The sequence below is a fragment of the Gymnoscopelus microlampas genome (genome assembly GCF_963454915.1).
Source record: "Gymnoscopelus microlampas genome assembly, chromosome: 14".
Classification (NCBI taxonomy): Eukaryota; Metazoa; Chordata; class Actinopteri; order Myctophiformes; family Myctophidae; genus Gymnoscopelus; species Gymnoscopelus microlampas.
The window spans coordinates 2912620-2930677 of NC_139951.1; the positions used below are offsets into that span (position 1 = coordinate 2912620).

An 18058-nucleotide genomic window follows, 5' to 3' on the forward strand; every position below is an offset into this window, starting at 1 on the left:
GACGAGACAAGAACCAAAACAGACAGGAGACCATGAGAGAAAGCACAGGAAAAGTTCTCCATGCAGAAGTTGTCCATTGTTTTGGTCATCTTATACGATTAATACTATTAACCCTACACATAGCTGGCTGTCAGGCAAAGTCAGGCAGGCTGGCTGGGCACTGAAGTTCAGCCAACCCAAGGCGCAGCTAGGAGGGGAAAGAGGCGCATCACCTATTTAGACACGCTGCGCTGCGACAGCGGAGCTAACAACGCTGCAGAGCTCATAAGACCCTGATGCTAAACAGATGGGTGTGGAGGGCAGCGATCCAGTTGGTGTTGGCTATTCTCACATCGCATCCTCGCATAATAGGCTCTATGCACAGCAGCCATATTGGGAATGAATTGGGCCCCTTCCTTACTTCCTTCACAGGTGTTACCAATGATACTAATCAAGGCTCTGTTCCATTTAGTGTGGCATAGTGGTTGTCTTATTTTCAAGGACCCCCATAACTCTGAGAGTGTACGGGTCCATTTGGGAACCAAAATGGAGTGTTTCCAGTGAGCCAACATGCACGATATCAGCACCCTGACCAGAATGGAACAGAGCCTTCATTAGTATCATTGGTAACACCTGTGAAGGAAGTAAGAAGAGGCCCAATTTCTTTCCAATATGGCCTGCTGTGCATAGAGCCTCAGCCTATTGAAAAAGTTACACAGTATGACTTTAAAGCTACAATCCAGGACTTTTTTAAACCCATTTAGACCTGAGGCCGATTCTAAAAAACCCTTCTAAATCTAGTTTTCTGAAAAACTTCATTCAAAAATGTTATACTGTACTTAGCAACAACAACCCCAAATGGGGTTCCCAGATTGAGAGGTATAGTTACGTATAGGGGTTCCCGCCCAGTCTAAATGGGTTGATGAATAAAACATTATTTGAATCAATCTGTGGATCTGTGGTAGAGTAGGCCTATGTTAATATATATACAGTATTGTCTCGTATTGTCTTGTATGGTCCAAAACTGTTACTTTTCAGAATAATAATAATAACTAGCAGATCGGCAAGCTCAAAACGTGACGCTTTGCACCACATTTGGAGCTTGTGGATCTGCTACTTTTGGGTACTTTTGTGTGACGCTGTTGTATTATAAAGTAGGGCATTCATTTACGAAAAAAGTCAACATATGGAGATAAGAGGTTTCAGCCCGACAGCAACGATATGTAACTAGTACATGTGTTACACACACACACACACACACACACACACACACACACACACACACACACACACACACACACACACACACACACACACACACACAGTGGTTGGAGGGATTCTCCCTACTCTTCTTGAGACATTTAGACTGTGGTGTCAGGTAGGAAACCTACTGGTTCACAATGTCAATAAAGTTATTTGAAGCAGACGGCACACCAGATTGGACTGTAGAGGACATGAGACATTAAACATACGGACTACAGCTTTCATGAGAGTGGTATTATAGTGGCAGGTTACATGTCGGCTTTCCGACATGTCGCCTTTCCGACGGTTACTAACCCTATACCTAACCCTAACCCTAACCGCACGCGGAAGCCACGTAGTCAGAGTAGTGGGATGTCGGAATGGAAGGCGGTTACCATAGTGGCATCGCATCCCAGACCACAGGATGATAATTCAAAGAGAAATAATTATAGAGTGTTTGTTCAGTAACAGTGGTATCCCCGCATCTCCATGGCATTTTAGTAAACAGAAAATAATTGTTCAGGTTAGGATACCAATAGGCTCTATGCACAGCAGCCATTTTGGAGAGAAATTGGGCCTCTTCTTACCTCCTTCACAGGTGTTACCAATGATACTAATGAAGGCTCTGTTCCATTCTGGTCTAACAGAGTCAGGGTGATATTGTGCATTTTAAAAAGGTGTGTAACTCTTTTTTTTGGTTCCATTTGCACACTCTCAGAGTTATGGGGGTCCTTGAAATTAAAAGTTTGAGAACCACCGTAAAAGCCTTCATTAGTATCATTGGCAAAACCTGTGAAGGAAGTAAGAAGAGGCCAAAGTTCTTTCCAATATGGCTGCTGTGCATAGAGCCTATTTAATCCAATCGGGAGAGAGAGCTAGTACAGGATACAGGACAAGCGACGAAAGAAAACAAATAAGCAGACACAACTGGAACTGGAACACTATAAAACTTTGAATGAAATTGGTGCTTCAACTGGAAATGCATTTTCTATTTACTGAAGAGACGCTATTACTGAACAAACACTATAGCAATGATTAGCCTGCTATCAGAATACAGAGCTTTATAACCTTGTAACAAAAACAAATGGACCCATAAGGGCCCATTTGGTTCCTAGCTATATCTAACCATCAATCATTTAGCTGAAGTTCCCCTGGAACCCCCTCAAGGACCCACCAGGGGTCCCCGGCCCCCACTTTGAAAACCCAGTGCATTTTTTTTAATTTTTTTTTGAAAACCCAGTGCATTTAGAACACTAATGCAATGTCCAGATAGCCACATGCAAATCAACACAGCGTCACAGTCGGTATCAAGCCCTGTATACTCACTTGTTTGGGGTCTTTCCCTCCTTGTTTAAACATCGATTCCACCTCCTTATTGTAGGATCTCAGCTCTGCACACAATCAAACCTAGAAACATGAACCCACCAATGAAGCGGCGAGCACCGGGGGGCTTTTTATACCTCGGAATGAGATGCCAAGGCATTGTAACAGGGGCAATGGTGGAAAGTAGCTAAGTACATTTACTTAAGTACTGTACTTAAGTACAATTTTGAGGTATTTGTACTTTACTTGAGTATTTCCAATTTATAATTCTTTTACTTCTACTCCACTGCATTTCGGATCAAAATATTGTACTTTTACTCAACTACATCTATTTGAGAACTTTAGTTACTAGTTACTTTGTAGATTTTGATTATTATTGCAAAACATAAAGTAACCACTTCAGCCCTATATACATTTCGGCCATTTGAAAATAGCCGATCTACAAGCTCACAATGTGTCGCGATGCGACGCATTGTGAGCTTGTAGATCGGCTATTTTCAAAAGATGTTCATACATTTGCATAATGAGTACTTTCCACTTTTGGTACCTTAAGTGCATTTTGATGCCAATACTTTTGTACTTTTACTCAAGTAGCCTACATTTTGAATTCCAGACTTTTACTTCTAACAGAGTATTTCCATATTGCAGTATTGATACTTTTACTTAAGTCAAAAATGTGAGTACTTTTTCCACCACTGAACAGGGGGGAGGGTGGGAGGACAGGATATCTGAGTGGTCCTGCGACCAGCTGCTCTGGGAGACAACTATGTCCTCTATTCCATTCACGGGGCAAGAGCGTAAATCTGCGCTCCGGAGACAAGGGGACGGAAACAAAGCCAGGGAGCAATGCCCTTCTCTTGGAGAATAACTCGTTTATAGGGGCCATGTCCACACAAAATGATTTTTTTTAACACAGAAAGTGTTCTTTTCTGACAACCATTTCTATAGTAAAGGCACACTGGAGCGCTCCTCTTCCCAGCAGCCAAGCAGCGCGTTTCAGCGCTCTCGAAGTGGAGCGCCGCTCATTTGATTTCTGTGGTTGACAACGCGGCCATTTATAACCTGATGTTGAAACTGTGAGAAGTCCATGTCTACGTTTAAGCCTATATGTTTGTCATAATAACGCAAATGACGAGTACAGCAACTGTTTGAATGTTGCGGGCGCCAATAAACACTGCATGTGAGCGCTTTGGACACGATTTCCAAAGCTCCCCTCCGCTCATAAAAAGCTCTAGTCATTTATTCTGTGTGCGTTCTTCCCGGCGTGACAGGAATATCGCCAGGGCATTACGTAGGTTTTACCAGCTCAGTGTCCTTGTGGTTCGAGCGTCCAGGGGCGGTCAGGGGCCAGGTAATACCAAAGACTATAAAAATTGGCTCCCGAATGCCTCCCAGCTTGGTACTCGGCATCAAGGGTTGGATTGGGGGTAAGTCCTTGCGACCTGTCCAGGGGGTTTACTTGTACCTCATGGCTGGGGGATGTACTTGTGGATCATGTGACATACTAGCGTCATATGTCCAGGGGGTGTACTTGTACTTCAGGCTGCCTCACGCTACAGAAACAGGAGATAGGCCCCTGCCCTATGGGCCACATGGCTGGTTCCCAAATTGTTACTGATTTAGACGTTTCGTTGTGCAGTAGTTTTTGCTGTGTAAGAGCACCAGCTACTGTATTAATGTAAAGACAGACTGTTGTGCAGTGTTTCTACAGTCTGTCTGAAATTCTGTGTACATACTGTGTACGCACACACACACACACACACACACACACACACACACACACACACACACACACACACACACACACACACACACACACACACACACACACACACACACACAATCTGTTATTTCGGGTGGGTGAGGTGCTAAGCTGTTACTCCCCTGTTACTGGTTCTTCAGGGGTTCTACTGGTTTTTCTTGCTTAGTTTATGCACCTCTGGTTCTATAACACCATTTGATAAAGGTGCTACATACTGTATACTGTAGCACCTTTTAAGATAGGTGCTTTGAAACCTGGGCTGACACGGGTCATATCTCTGCTGTCGGGCAGAAACCAGCTAACTCCAAAATGTTTTTTTTTTCAGGAAAAAAACAAAACAAAAAGTGGAGTTAGGAGGTTTTGTTCATCATTGATAAGAACAGCTGAATGGACCTCCAAGCTCACAATGAGGTTGGAGGTCAAGGGGGTGGAGCCTGGAGTCAGCAAAACCAGCTAACTCCACCCCCTTTGGTGGACTTAGCTGGTTTAGCAGAAAGTTTGAGGATCCAATGGAGTTAGCTGCTTTTGTCAGAAGGGCTTTTTAATACTTTCCATTGGTTCAATATGTTTTTTTTACCGTTGACGTAAAGGGTGTTCAATAGCACTGATTTATGGAAGAAAAATCAAAAGTGTCAAAATGGAGTTAGCTAGTTTCTGCCCTACAGCAACGATATTATACATTGTAGTCCAGAATATGTGTGTGCGTGCGTGTACAAACATGTACTTTATCTTCATGTGTAGCTTATAGACGCACATAGAGACACGTGTGCCTCAGACCAAAGCTGTCTACAACACTTGTCTCAGATGAGCAGATCGCTTTCAAGTACCAAAGTACTTGGAACTTAAAGTACCAAAAGTAAAGTAGCCATTGTGCAGAATGTCCCATTTCACAAGTTTTCAAATGTATAAAATGTCTAAAAAGCCTTTTTAAAATAGTATATCTATACAAGCTCACAATGTGTCGCATCGCGACGCATGTGAGCTTGTATAGATCTGCTATTTGCTTGCTTGTAGATCGGCTATTTTCAAATAGCCTAGGTATAAAATAAGGCTAAAGTGGTTAATGTATGTTTCATAATATAATAACTTATATCGGAAAAGTAACTAGTAACTAAAGTTTTCAAATAATTGTAGTGGAGTAAAAGTACAATGTTTGCCTCTGAGATGTAGTGGAGTAGAACTAACAGTATTGGAAATTGGAAATACTCAAGTAAAGTACAAATACCTCAAAATTGTGCTTAAGTGCAGTACTTAAGTAATTGTACTTAGTTACTTTCCACCACTGACACACACACACACACACACACACACACACACACACACACACACACACACACACACACACACACACACACACTGTAGCCTAAAGGACACGTGCGCGTGTACAAGTGTGAAGATTCCAGCGGTCCGGACTCGACGGCACCTGCCGTACTAAGGCCACACAGCTTATCGGCTTAAACGACACAACAGCCAACATGATTACTATGTCCTTATCACATCATATCAACACCAGATTAAATGATTAATATGTTCTTATCACAGCGTATTAACACCAGATTATACTCTTAAGCCAGCGTTCTCAAAGTGGATTCCAGGGACTCTCAGGGTTCCTTTAGCGGCATCTATAAATGGACCAGTGGTGTACATTTACTCAAGTAATGTACTTAAGTACAATATTGAGGTGCTTTTACTTTACTTTTACTTTACTGGAGTATTTCCAATTGTCTATACTTTTACTTCTACTCCACTACATCTCAGAGGAAAATATTGTACTTTTACTCCACTACAATTATTTGAAAACTTTAGTTACTAGTTACTTTGCAGATATACATTATTACATTGTAAAACATACATGAACCACTTTAGCCCTATTTTATACCTATCTATCTACAATATATTTTTTGAAAGCGAACATTTTTAAATCAAATTGAACCGCTGATATAGAAACATACGTTTTTTCAAAAAAAAAAATAGGATTTAGAAGATATTTATAAAATCCCCCAGAAGCAAATATTTGAGTTAAAATGTTCAAGATTTTTCAAAAACAGCAGATCTACGAGTGCTGCGCTATGAGCTTTATATATCTGCAATTTTTTGATTAGCCTAAGAAATCTGAAATGACAGAGATGCTTTCCTGGTCTTAATGGGTTAATACAATGTGCCCTGGTGGCAGCCCAAGGCCCTCGGAAAGCTCTTCAAACTCCTATATCGTCGCTGTCGAGTGGAAACCTGTCCAAAACTGTTAATTTTCAGGAAAAAAAAAAGAACACTGTATTCCAATGGATTCAATGTACAGTTAAGATTTAGTCACAGGCTCTTGTAAATACTGTACTTTTCATTGGTTCAATATTTATAAAAAACACTTTCACTTTCAAAACAAAAATAGAAAAAAAAACAGATCTCCAAGCTCTCAACATGTTGTGATTCTGTAGATTGGCTTTGTTTTTGCAACTTTTGCATGACGCATACGGTTTTTTTTTTTTTAAATAAAAATGTCAACTTCATGCTGATTTTACTATTTGAAGATCCGGATCTGCGGATCCAGTCCGGAGTTTCTTCTTAATACAAATAGCATAATCAAGGGTAATTTAACTGTGGAGATACAAGGTGTCTGCCAGATAGCGAACTTATGCTGTGTGAGTCAAGCCATGACGCATGGCTCATATATCATCTCCAGCAGTATCTAGTACACAGTAGCCACTTCAGCCCTATCTACAAGCTCACAACGCATCACTTTGGGACACGTTCTGAGCTTGTAGAGCTGCTGTTTTTCAAAGCATTTTTATACATTTGGATACTTGTGAAATGGGACATTCTGCACAATGAGTACTTTTACTTTCAGTACTTAATTTTACGTGAATGCTTGTGTACTTTTGCCCAAGTACATTTTTAAGGCCAGACTTTTCTACATTATTTCACAATGTATTTCTACATTGTGGTATTGGTGCTTTTACTTAAAGGTAGGGTAAGTGATTTACTTTGGTTAAAAATAAGTGTTAAATAGTTCTATATTCAGATAGTACTCATTGCTATAGAGTGTTTGTTCAGTAAAAGGAGTCTCCATGTCTCTCCAGCTCTTTATTAAACAGAAAATGCATTTTCAGTACTCTCTCCTGATTGGCTTAAATGTTGTCAACTACCAGAGAAATGTACTATCTGTTTACTAAAGAGCTGGAGAGACCCCTGTGACCGAACAAACGCTCTGTATCAGAATATAGTACTTTAACCTTTTTAACAAAAAAAACCCCCAAAATATCACGTACCCTACCTTTAAGTATACAAAATGTGAGTACTTCTTCCACCACTGGCTCACACAGTAACTGAGGCTTAACCTTTACCCGAGAAAACAGGGCGTGGCATTCCAACCCGACAGGGGCTCCCATGAAGGGCCTGTTCTTGTCCGACTGAGGGTCAAAGGTCAGAAAAAGGATTGTTTTGTTTACTCTGTTAACCACTTCGTGAAGTGGACCCTATACACTGCGTTGTACGTCACAGACAAAAACACGCTTGACGATTTATGCTGGGGTTCACATGTTAAACCAATCGTTTTTTGTTAAAAGGATAAAGGACGATTTCCCACATTTTCAACCTATCTACTTATATAATCGAGGATTGACTTCCGCCCCGCCGCTGACGCCATACCCACAGCTCTGTTGTCGAGTAAACACAACACCGACACACCACATCTCGCCACCACAGTAGCCACGGCGTGCGCGCTGAATTTACGGGTGGCGTAGGCCACCTATCATTGCTCACTACATATTTTCCACCTCGCAACATAATTAATTCTACTCACCACATTACGACCCCAACGGAAGGGGAAACAGTTCCGCACCGTTTACCGTGCGCACCACCGACACCGAACGCCGACGGGTTTAGCCGAAACAACACGAAGCGGCCGCCATTGAAACTCCGCATCTCTGCATCGCCAGCAGAACAACACAAGCGCGTCCTTCGCTTCATCCCCCCCCCCTCTAGCTTACCTTTTTGATGACCCAGGCCGTTGCTTTCACTTCAGTCATGTCTGTATCACAATATGTCCGTCATTCACGTGCCATGTACATCCCAAACACAAAACAAAACATGCAGCCGACTTTCTCATGTCCCCACAACAACGACACAGTCAACACACGCTGGCTATCTGCGTTGCCACGTTGCCCGAAGACAAGCACAAAACACAAGAAAATATCAGTGTTGCCACATTTGCGCCAGAAACAAGCAACCACCTTCATGAAAAAAAAATAACAGGCGAAGGGGTCCGCCATGTTCCACGGGGGTCCGTGGGGGAACCAACACTCCCAGGGGGTCCGCGGACCCCCAGAAAAAAAAATTATATATATATATATATATATTAGGGTTGTCCGATATTGGCTTTTTTACCGATAACCGATATACCGATATTGTCCAACTCTTAATTACCGATACCGATATCAACCGATACCGATATATGCGGGGATTATTGTGATTAGGGTAAGCTCAAATTTCATATCACACACGCCATATACAGTAAGAACTCCTGTAACTTATTTATAAAGCAAAAAAATATATATATATTATTATTATTTATTTATTTTTCAAAAACCGATACCGATATTTTCCCGATATCAATTTTTATGCTAATATCGGCCGATAATATCGGACATCCCTAATATATATATATATATTTATATATATATATATATATATATATATTTCTTTTTTACTTTTCTTTTGGACATTTTTATCCCACGATTTTGGTACCCCGTGCGCGGCTAGTTGGGCGGCCGCCCATAGGGCGGCCGGACCTCTAGTCTTCATATAATTGGTCCTCACTAATGCTCATGATAAAAGGGTACCATTTCTATCTACTCACTCTGTGTCTCAGAGGAGGGCTGTGGACAGTTCAGAAACCCGTCTACCAGTGACATCATCGATGGGGAATCCAAGCTAATGGAAACGGCAGGCTTTCTAATCCATTGTTCTCGCGTTAATACGAATCTAAATAATAAAATTGAAATCTTGTTGGAAGAAAAACTATCCTGGCTAACGATGATGTCATGGGTGAAGTCGTCCTTTAAAGCACTATATTCTGATAGTAATCATTGTTATAGTGTTTGTTCAGTAACAGGCCTTCCCATCTCTCCAGCTCTTTAATAAACAGAAAATACATTTTCAGGTGTGTGGAACTCTCTCCTGATTTTCAGCCAATCAGGAGAGAGTACCTACAGTATTTATCAGCTTCAATTGTATAGTGTCGCAACAGTTCCAATTGTATCTGCTCATTTCTTAGTGCCGTCACTTCCAATTTAACTTGTTTAAATCTGCAAGTTCTCTCTCCTTATTGGATAAAATGGGTATCCCTGCCTGAAAATGCGTTTTAAGTTTATTAAAGAGCTGGAGAGACATGGAGACTGAGTCCTCTTACTGAACGAACACGCTAGCAATGAGTACTATCAGAATACAGAGCTATTCAACACTTATTTTAATGAAAAGAAAATCACTTAACCTACTTTTAAACCAAACTTTATGAATTTTCTTTCTTTTTTTTGCCACGTGCCCAAAATAGTGAAAGTGAAAAGGGTGCCATTTCTTCTTAGGCCTTTCACGGCAATCGGACACTGCGTTCATGATTTGAGGCATTTTGTTCAAAACGAACCAATCCTGCAAATTTTGGAATCCAACCCTAGCCAATGAGGATGGAATATAGAAAATCGGACATATCCGTGTTGATCACATGACTATAGAGATACTGTGTACCGATTTGCATGACGTTTGGATAAAATCTGTAGGAGTGATCGGCCTCCTGGTGGCGCTATAACAGGCCCATGTGAGAAATTTAGGGCAGAGGTTCTGAATTGGCATTGTATCGAGGGAGTGTGTGTGCACAGTTTCGCAGCGACCGGGCCAACGGTGCCGGAGATAAGCTGTTCTAGCTGACGGACGGACGGACGGACGGACGGACGGACGGACGGACGGACAGACAGACAGGGTGCAAAACATAAGGAGATAAGAGTATTCTGCCCGACAGCAACAATATGTTTTTGTTGTCTTCTAATGTGAAGCGTCTTCTTCTAGTTTACTCTCTATAGATATATCTTGGTCACTTCTTCTCATGTTGTTTGCTACTTGTGTTATTCTCTTGACCACAAACGTCAGAATGTTTAGATAGCAAAATGTTTTGACAGAAGCTAGATTCATTGTTTACCTTGTATCCTCGTTTCTTTGATGCTCTCCATTTTTCTCTCTGCACTCTATTTATGTCAGTAGTTCTCAAAGTTTTTCATGTCAAGGACCCCCGAATTGATATGTATCTGGCTGCGGACCCTCATCTGAATATGATTTGTGTTTAAAAAAAAAAGAAATTCCAAATTTTCCACTTTCAACATTTTTCAAAAATGCTCAAAAATAGCTGGTGTTCAAGCTCGAGCTTGTGGATCTGCTATTTTTGAATAGCCAATGTATAAATGGATAAAGTGGTTCAAATGATTGTGATGCTGTATGTACGTGCTGTATGTACGTCTGCTAAATGGCTAAGATCGAATGGCCAACATCGAGTTGGCCTCGTATGAAAATATGCTGTTCGAATCACACTGACTTGACTGCCTGTGGGTACGTGAAAATGTAATGTATGGATGGAATGTCTCTTGTTCAGAGGGACTTCCCGTGCCAACCGATTGAGCCTTACGGTAAGTTGAAGAATGAAATACCTTCGCCACCTCAATCAGATGTTTACTAATTCCCGCAACACCTCTTGTGTTCTTTCCAACATCAGAATTCCCCTGGCTCCTGTGGGCTGGCAAAATATTCTCCTCAAACCTCAAACCCTAAAGTGGTGAATAATTAAATATACTGCAGTAAATATTAAACTGGAAAACGAATTAATGTAAGGTTGGGCGAATGATATATAGAAAAAGAAAAAAAAACGTCTTCATGATACAAACTAATGCTTATTTTACCTGACCTTGACATTTTTAGACAGTTGCGCAAACCTATTTTTTTGTCTGCTGTTATATAAACTAGCATAGATATTTCTTCAAAGGAAATCTGTTGTTGGTGAAAATATTATTATAAGGGGGAAAAAAGTATACTTGTAGACTAGTTTGTGTTGTATATTTATACTAGTCCATACCCAGCAATGCGCACACTCAAAATATTTGCAGACTTTGGGTTATGCGCTGTGTGTACATGCATTGCATTTGTATTGCTGAACATCCCTAAACAAAGTAGTAGTAGTAGCAACTATTAGCACCATTCAGGACAGGTGAATTAATTTTATTTTTTGTGAGACAGGTCGACCCTCAGCGAATGCTTCGCGGACCCCTTGGGGGTACGCTCTGCTGCACTGCCCGGGGATATGCGCAGTCAAAGTATTTGCAGACTTTTAGTTATGTATGGGCATAACTAAAAGTAAAAAATCAGATGTAAAAAATCTTTATTTATTTCTATAAATGTTTTCCTTGATCACAGATGTTAAGAATGTAGTTTAGATGCCACGTTATTTTTAGAGAGGCCAGGATCATGGCTTACCTGGTAACCTATACTGTAGTTTGAATGCACTGATTGTTATTTAGATAGCATTTTGTTTAGACAGAGGCTATATTATGTTCATGGTTTACCTGCTATCCTAGTTTCTTGGATAAGATGCCTATTATATTATAGACCCCTGGGGGACTCAGCGGTAAACCGGAGCAGTGTGAGCTTGTAGATCTGCTATTTCCTTTTACCAATATTTATCCCAGAATAGGGACACGAGGGTGCATAAGAGGGTTCTTAAGTGTGCTGTTGTTGTCTTTTTTTCTATGCACGTTAATGTGCCTGATTGTCTGTGTGTGTATGTGCATTGTGTAGTGCATGCACGTCTAGCCTTTTTTTTCTATTTCCCGCTATTGCTTTGCATGTTTTCCCTTGTCCTCTTGTGAATGCACATTGAGCTCTATTTGGACAACAAAGGTTGCCGTGTCCATGTTGTTTACAGCATTGGTTCTCAAAGTGGGGTCCGGGGACCCCCAGGGGTTCTTGAGGGAGTTCCAGGGGGTCCCCAGCTAAATGATTGATTAGGCACCAAATAGACCCTTATGGGTCTGTAACTCTGAGAGTGTACAAATGGAACCAAATGGACCCGTTAGGGTCCATTTGGTTCTCAGAGTTAAATTGACATAGATTTTACAATATAAATTACGGTCCAAGTGATAGAAATGCCATTCAATGGGGGTCCGTAGCCTAATGCATGTCAAACTGGGGGGGTCCTTAAATTACAATGATTGAGAATCACTGCTAGAGCCGTAAAAAATCTTCTCTTATGGGGGTGCCTGGCTTATCTTTTCAAATGGGGGTCCGCGGGCTAATAAGTGTCAATTTGGGGGTCCTTGACATGAAACAGTTTGAGAACCACTGGTTTACAGTACATGCATGTCTAGCCTTTTTTTTCTTTTAATCTATTTCGCACTACTGTTTTGCATGTTGTCCCTTGTGCTCCTGTGAATGCACATTGAGCTCTATTTGGACAACAAAGGTTTCCGTGTCCATGTTGTTTACAGTACATGCATGATGATCTCATTCTGATTGAAGTTTGGCTCTGCCTCCTGCAAGCCCATACTGTAAATGACGGTAAATGACAGCACCGGGCAGGTTGCAGAGCGAGTTGGACTCATCGCAAACCCGCACGGTTTGCAATGAACCGTCAGCCTCCACATTCCTGGGATCTTCCCTGATGTCATCCAAAAAGTGGAAACTTTTGAAACCCCGGTAAAAGGAAGGAATGTCCTGCCAGGAATCCTGTACTGTATCTGGCCCACGGATCAACCACCACCGACTGTAAAAAAAAAGTGCCAAATGAGAACCAGAAACTCTTGCTTTGTGGAAAGACGACCTCTGTAGCAACACCGTCACAGTAGTCACAGTGTCGTCTGACGAGCCAAGAGTTGACACAGGAGTGTTGACACGCGCAGGATCTGAGCACAGGCGCAAACAACAGGTAAGCGTGCTTCTTTCTCTTGCAAGTATAGAGATACTCTCATGTGTATCGTCGCTGCCCGTCAGAAACCTATTATCTCCATGTTTAAACTTTTTTTGTTTTTTCCGCATCAAAAGTAGCAGATGCACAATTTTGAAACTTGTAGATCTGCGACTTTTGCTGGTTTTGACGATATGTGCTGTGTATTAGGATTATTTGCATCCTTTTCAAGCTTGTGTTTACGCTGTAAATCTTTGCCGTGGCTGACCTTCATCTGTTTCTCGATTGTTTTGATGTTGATTGGCGTTTTGATTGGCAAGAATGCATATTATGACATATTTGACGATATCTGTGAAAGGATAAAAACACAAAAAAAGCTTGAGAGCTTATTTGCATTGCAGTCCTGACCGCTTAAGCTCAATTTCAGACTTTCGTACAATGGTGTCACATAGCCTATATTCACAATGTGTCGCGGTGTAAGCTTTAGAAAGCTTCTAGAAACTTTTTTGACAATGACATGCCCAGTGACGCCAGGTTGCAAGTAGTTAAAAGTGCCTCACTGATCGACCCTGAATCATGCCTGAACATGTCTTTCAGTCATAGAGTGAGTGCACGAAATAGATAAAAAAACATACTCAGAATGTGCTAAACGGTAACCCAGTTCACAACAAAGTGTGACAAAGGGGTTTGCAAAAGAGCAAACCTGGCTTTTGTGACAACACTCGCTTGCACAGATTGCCTGCCATGAATAACATGCGCTACAAGTAACGCAGGAGCAGCAAGATTTAGTGCAAAACATGGTTGCGCTTAGTGGGTCAGTTTGTCAAGAAAATATCATGGCAATACTCATTAGTCCATTAAGACCGGGAACGCATCTGTGTCATTTTACGATTTCTTTAGGCTATTCAAAAATAATAGATATACAAGCTCATGTGCTTGTAGATCTGAAGAAAAAAAAAGAGTGGAAAATGTGTGCAAATCCTTGAATATATATATATATGTTTTAAAGTGAACATTTTTTACTCCGATCTGTGCTTCTGGGGGTCCCTGGAACAACATATTTTGAGATGGGGGTCCGTGGCCAAATGCATATATCGTTTTGGGGGTCCTTGACATGGAAAAGTTGGAGCACCACTGATAGCAGGATTTAGAAAACATCCCCATCTCAAAATATGTTGTTCCAGGGACCCCCCCAGAAGCAAAGATTTGAGTTACAAATGTTCGCTTTAAAAATATATATATTCAAAGATTTGCACACATTTTCACGATTTTTCAAAAATAGCAGATCTACAAGCTCATAGTGCGGCACCGAGTGCCGCGCTATGAGCTTGTATATCTGCTATTTTTTTATAGCCCAAAGACATGACAGAGCTGCGTTCCCGGTTTGAATGGGTTAATTTAAGAACACAAAGGTAATCTACAGACAGCGGAGCTCCGGCCATGTTTATGATTGTGGAACTCACTCAGTGTTTATTTTGCTCGGTGTTACTCAAATGAACCCTAGCCCTAACTGAAGTCATGTACATTAAATACAGAGCAATTCAAACAACATAAACTCTGGAACTTTTAAATGAGGTAAACGCTGAGGCAGCATTTCACTGATTCTCACAGGAGATGTTTGTGAAGAATGTAAACAACGCAAGTTCGGCATTTACAGATTTATGGCTTGTCAAAATGTCTGGAGTGAAGAGTGACCAGGACGAGTGTGTGTATGGCACATTGCAACAACAAGGCAATTTGACATGAAACAGCTTTACATAAAATATTAAGCATTAAGACACGTGTGCAAAATCAACACATTATAAAAGGGCATTTCAATACAACATGAAAATAACATTATATATTGTCTATTCTACATTAGAATTGTATTATTTAAAACATTTAGTGAAAATAGCCGAGCTATAAGCTCAGTTGCGAGCTTGTAGATCTGGTATTTTCATTACTTTTGCGCGACACTTTTGTATGATGGAGAAGGGCGTTAATTTATGGAAAAACATAAACATGTGTAACTTGGAGGAACAAGGTTTCTGTCAGAACGCAACAATATTACTTATTTATTTGTTCTGCTTTATTTTTGACAGTGAGAAACGGTGAAGGGAGGGGGAGGGTGCCATGCAACGAATAGCCTCAGGTCAGCTGTGGAAGGAGTATAGCCTTATTTATGTGCTATGTGCTCTAACCCAGTGGTTCTCAAACTTTTTCATGTCAAGGACCCCCAAAATGATATGAATTTGGCCGCGGACCCCCATCTCAAATATTTTTGTTCCAGGGACCCCCAGAGGCAAATATTTGAGTTAAAAATGTTGTCTTAAAAAATATATATATCCCAAGGTTTGCACAAAATGTTCAGGATATGAGCTTGTAGATCTGCTATTTTTGAATAGCCAAAGTATATAAGGTTAAAATGATTGTGACGCTATATTAACACATTTTGCTGGGGACCCCCTGGAACCCCCCCCCAAGTACCCCTGGGGGTCCCCGGACCCCACTTTGAGAACCAATGCTTTAACTAGGGGAATTTTTGCCAAATTTAAGGAGTCACCGACCAAACGATATTAACCCGTTGCACTGCGAAACAAAACAACTCAGCTGTTGTTGACGATTCAGCAGGTTATTGATGGCCTCACAATATTTTAACACAAATCTTCGCTTCTGGGGGTCCCTGGCACAAAACATTTTCAGATGGGGGTCCGCAGCCAAATGCATATCATTTTGAGGGTCCTTGGCAGAAAAAAAGTTTGAGAAATACTGATTTAGAAGGCATTTGTTACACCGTCCTCAGATCTTAATGGGTTAAATGCCGTATGCAAAATAAGACAATTAGATAATAGATGAAGAAGGTGACAAGGCAGGCTCCAACATTCTCTAGCAGGGTCTCTGTCTTGAGTATTCTGACTGGTCCTTCAGGTAATTCATGTGAATAGCTCTTTCAGGATGCTGAAGAGGCAAACAAACAAACAAACAAACCAAAAATACATAATTACATGCAATAGGCTCTATTCACAGCAGCCATATTATGAAGACATTCACAGATGTTACCAATGATACTAATGAAGGCTCTGTTCCATTCTGGTCAAACAGAGTCAGGGTGCTGATATTGTGCATGTTGGCTCACTGGAAACACTCTGTTACACCAGTGGGTCTACAGTTGGGGTCCAGGGACCCTCATGGGCTTCCAAATGGCCCCTTACAGGTGTGTAACGGGTGCATTTGGTTCCATTTGTACACTCTCAGGGTTATGGGGGTCGTGGAAACCACTGTGCTAGACTAAATGGAACAGAGTCTTCATTAGTATCATTGGCAACACCTGTGAATGTCTTCCTAATATGGCTGCTGTGAATAGAGCCTATTACAGAAGTTCCAATTCTCACATAATATAGAAAGAGATTGTGTTAAGAGTTAGTTAAAGCATGTAACTCTTCTCTTCTAACCCGGATTTGAACTTGGTTTGCTTAAGTGCTGACATTTTTACCATTGACTAATAGAGCCCGCCTGCTTGCTCAGGGGATACATTGAATCTTGACCATCAGGTCCCATTTTCTGATTCTGTCAGATCCTGTGTCTGGGTGAGACATGACCTTTGGCACGATCTATATGTCTCAATAGAAGGGAGACAAAATACAACCTCCCCAGTTATTTAAGTTATATTGTATTAACATACTCTACCATACAGATTGTATAAGTTATATTGTATTAACATACTCTACCATACAGATTGTATAAGTTATGTTGTATTAACATACTCTACCATACAGATTGGACAAAATTATTTTTTATTCATTAAAAATAATACCGTAGTGAGGCTTTAAGACAAAAGGTTTTGCTCGCAGAGAAACTCATTCTTGCTGCGTGAAACAAGGCCTTTTCCTAACTCTAGTTAAGTAGATAGAGAATAACCTCCTAATGCGTAAATGGTGCATTTTCATAACATGTCTAACATACATAACAAACATATATGTCCAAAGCACTTTACAATGTGCATTACATTTACAGTCACACACCGATGGCAGAGCCCTGCAACCATAAAGGCACTAACCTGCACTGATTAGCAGCAGTTGGGGCTTGTGTCTTGTGGTTAGAGTGTCCGCCCTGAGACTGTGAGGTCAGGGTTCGATTCCCCGGCCAGGTCACACGAAAGACTATACAAATGGGACTAGTGGTGGGAAGTAACTAAGTACATTTACTTAAGTACAATTTTGAGGTATTTGTACTTTACTTGAGTATATCCAGTTTCCGATACTTTTACTTCTACTCCACGTCATCTCGTGTCCAAATATTGTACTTTTACTCCACTACAATTATTTGAAAACTTTAGTTACTAGTTACTTTGCAGATACAAATGATCACATTATAAAATATACATGAACCACTTTAGCCCGCCCCTATTTTATACCTAGGCTATTTGAAAATAGTTTGCTGTTTGAAAATAGCCGATCTACAAGCTCACAAGCTTGTAGAGCTTGTAGATCTGCTATTTTCAAACATTTCAGTACTTTTACTTTTGGTACTTTAAGTACATTTTGATACCAATACTTTTGTACTTTTACTCGAGTACATTTTTACTTGTAACGGAGTACTCCTACATTGCAGTATTGATGCTTTTACTTGAGTAAAACATTTGAGTACTTTTTTCCACCACTGAATGGGACCCAGTGCCCCCCTGGTTGGTAATCCGTGTCAAGGCTTGGATTGGGGGTCCCTGCAACATACTAGCGTCATGTCCAGGGGGTGTACTTGTATATCATGGCTGGGGGGGATGTACTCACACGTCATGGCGGCCTCACAATACAGAAATAGGAGACCCGGGGATAATTAAGAAC

At 41.0% G+C, this 18058-nt stretch overlaps 1 protein-coding gene across 5 annotated transcripts in view; it reads left to right on the forward strand.

The window, feature by feature from the left end:
* The first annotated feature begins 12927 nt into the window (after window positions 1-12927).
* LOC311060656 (pleckstrin homology domain-containing family S member 1-like) overlaps window positions 12928-18058 on the forward strand; it is a 38075-nt gene continuing 32944 nt past the window's right edge. For 3 of the 5 annotated variants that reach the window (XM_084078909.1, XM_084078912.1, XM_084078913.1), the window contains exon 1: window positions 12928-13259. The gene's annotated coding sequence lies outside the window, so the exon portion shown is untranslated. Of the gene's footprint in view, window positions 13266-15319; window positions 15370-18058 lie in introns of all 5 variants that reach the window. The other 2 variants (XM_084078911.1, XM_084078910.1) reach the window with 2 other exon arrangements.